Raw genomic sequence first — 3,105 nt, forward strand, 5'->3', positions numbered from 1 at the left:
GAGGCAAAAGGACTACATCAACCTTGCTCGCAACGAAGTGTTGGCCAAGAAGAGATTGTTGATAGCCAACATGAACACACCCACGGCCGGCATGTTTGGAGGAGGCATGCCGACGTTTGGAGGAGTTATGGGAGGCATGACCGGCATGAGAGGCATGGCCGGAATGGGAAGCATGTCCATGCCCGCCATGGGAGGCTTTGGAGGCATGGCCAGCATGGGAGGACCAAGCTATGGAGGAGTGTTCGGAGGGACTATGGGAGGCTCAGTGAGTGGTGTGTATGGGACTATGGGAGCACCACCGGGAGGATTCATGTCCTCCATGGATCGTACTATTCCTCCTTCAACCCAAGATGACGAGGAAGAAGAAGCACAAGAAGGTGTTGACTTGGAAAATGCGGAAGTGTGAGATGTATTTGTGATATGCAAATTGTGTGTTCCACTTTGTGTCCATTTAAACCATATGTTGTGTGTCGTTGTTGAACTACGTCATTTTGGGCGTCGTTCTTGAACTATGTGATGTGTGCTGCACTTTGTGTCAAACTATGTGTAGATCATTTGTTTCATGATTTATATGCGAGTGTTTGATCTTGTTGAATGCATAGTAGTGTAGAAAGTTATTTTCCGCGCCCCCGCGCGCTGTATTATGGCGCGCTCGGTGGAGGACCAATTTTACCGCCCGCGCACGCGCTGCATTTTGGAGCATCCGTTTACAGCACGACGGAAGGAAAGTTTAGCGTGCCGATTTTTAGTGCGCCTGTTGGAGATGCTCTAACTCAGGCACCGGAAGGGCGGAAACGTATCCACTGCTCCACGTACGCAAACCGGTTCCGGAGTAGTACTACACCACAACTGTATTCCTTAGAGATCAGATCGGCATATATTTTCCGTTGGTAACAAGTATCGTAGGTCCGTTAATTAGGGGCATTAGATATTTAGATTAGAAGCTCTGGCAAAAAATCAGGGCATCAAAAACCCCTGCTGCTCGCGATCTGATCGCTCCATTGTCGCCGCCATGTCGACCTCGACCATCGTCGCCCGGTCGAAGGCGACGGGGCACCATGTCCTGAAGATCCACGGCTATTCCCACACCAAGGCGGTGGTGGCGACCGGCGAGCACGTCCTCTCCCGCGGCTTCCCGATCGGCGGCCGCACCTGGCGCATCATGTACTACCCCAACGGCAAAAGAAAGGAGCAGTCTGACTGGATCTCCGTCGGCCTCAACGTCGAGCCCGACGCCGCCAAAACCGCCGTGAAGGCGTTGTTCCGCTTGAGCATTCTTGACATGAACGGCGAGCCGGTGGCGGCGTATACCTCCGCTAGCTCCACGATACGAACGTTCCCGTCGGTGGGGCGTAACGACGGGTATACCTTCAACTACTTCGTTAGTAAGCTCGACCTGGAGAGGTCGGCGCACCTGAGGAACGATGTCCTCGCTATCCGGTGCGACATCGAGGTCATGAGAGACGTGAGACTCCACGTCCTCATGGAGGAGAAGTTCCTTGGCGTGCCGGAGCCTGACCTGCACGCCCACCTCGCGCGCCTCCTTCACACAAAGGAGGGGGCGGATGTCGAGTTCAAGGTCGGCGAAGAGACGCTCGCCGCGCACAGATGCATCCTCGCGGCGCGGTCTCCGGTATTCAAGGCCGAGCTCTCCAGCTCCACGGCCGGTATAAGCATCAAGATCGATGACATGGATGACCTGGCGTTCCGGGCCTTGCTCCAGTTTATCTACACGGAGGCGTTGCCGGAGACGACTGCTCCTGCCGTCGCACGGCAGTTACTTGCCGCTGCAGGTAGGTACCAAGTGGCGAGGCTAAAGGTAGTCTGCGAGGACAAGCTGAGCAGGAGCCTCGACAATAAAATCACGGAGCGGCACCTGAACTCGGCGGCCACGGCTCAGATACAGCGGCATGATGGCCGGCATAGACGATGGTTCATGGGGTTGCGTTTGAAGCTTCTGAATTTGCATCGCCCTCAACGGCAACAGCCACAATGTTCTCTCCACTCGACTGTGACCCCCGTCAACAAAGCTTGCGCCGACGCGGCGCCGTCGCCCTCCGCCTCGACCATCATCGTCTCGGAGACGACCGGGCACCATGTGCTCAAGATCGAAGGCTACACGCGGACGAAGATGATACTCAATAACGGTGAGCACTTCTGCTCGGGAGAGTTCAAGGTAGGAGGCCACACCTGGCGTCTCAAATATTACCCTAAGGGCGAATCGTTAGAAAGCACGAGCTTCATATCCATGCGCCTCGAATCCACCAGCATCGGCGCGACAGACGCCGACGTCCACGGAAAAGTCGAGCTCAGCATCACCTTGCCCGGTCACGCCGGGGAGCAGATTCGGCTGTGTACATTCTACGACCCCAAGCTCACCTTCACCAAGAATTGTAACGGCGTCACCGCCGAAAGATTCGTCACGAGGGCCGAGCTTGAGAGTTCGAGGTATCTCAAGGACGACTGCTTCACCGTTCGGTGCGAGCTCACCGTCTTCGTGAAGGAGGTGCGCGCTGAGCCGCTCGAAACGGTGCCACCGCCTGTCCTGCCACGCCATCTGTGCCAGCTCCTTTCCTCCCAGGAGTGTAGCGACGTGTCGTACAAGGTCGGCCGCGAGACGTTCGCGGCACACCGGTGCGTGCTCGCCGCTCGGTCGTCGGTCTTCAAGGCGGAGCTCCTAGGCCCGATGAGAGAGCACAAGGAGGGAGGCATCCGCCTCGACGACATTGACGCGGCCGTGTTCCGGGCACTGCTCCACTTCATCTACACCGACGAGCTGCCCACGACGACGGAGGAGGAAGCGACGACCCTGGCCCAGCACCTGCTCGTCGCGGCGGACAGGTATGACATGGATAGGCTGAAGCTTGTCTGCGAGGATAAGCTATGCAGGCACCTCGACACGACCACGGCGGCGACGACACTGGCACTGGCCGAGCAGCACCAGTGCCCACGGCTCAAGGAGGCCATCTTCGCGTTCCTCTGCAGCTCGAGTGCCAACTTGAGAGCAGTTGTGGCGAGCGATGGTTACGATCATCTGACGTCGAGTTGCCCCTCTATTACCAAGGAGCTTCTCGTGAGGCTCGCAGCTGCGCTCTAGACTTATAA

At 57.1% G+C, this 3,105-nt stretch overlaps 1 pseudogene; it reads left to right on the top strand.

The window, feature by feature from the left end:
• The first annotated feature begins 1,012 nt into the window (after window positions 1-1,012).
• On the top strand, window positions 1,013-3,105 carry LOC124663150 (annotated as a pseudogene).

The sequence above is a fragment of the Lolium rigidum genome, chromosome 6, assembly GCF_022539505.1.
Source record: "Lolium rigidum isolate FL_2022 chromosome 6, APGP_CSIRO_Lrig_0.1, whole genome shotgun sequence".
Lineage (NCBI taxonomy): Eukaryota > Viridiplantae > Streptophyta > Magnoliopsida > Poales > Poaceae > Lolium > Lolium rigidum.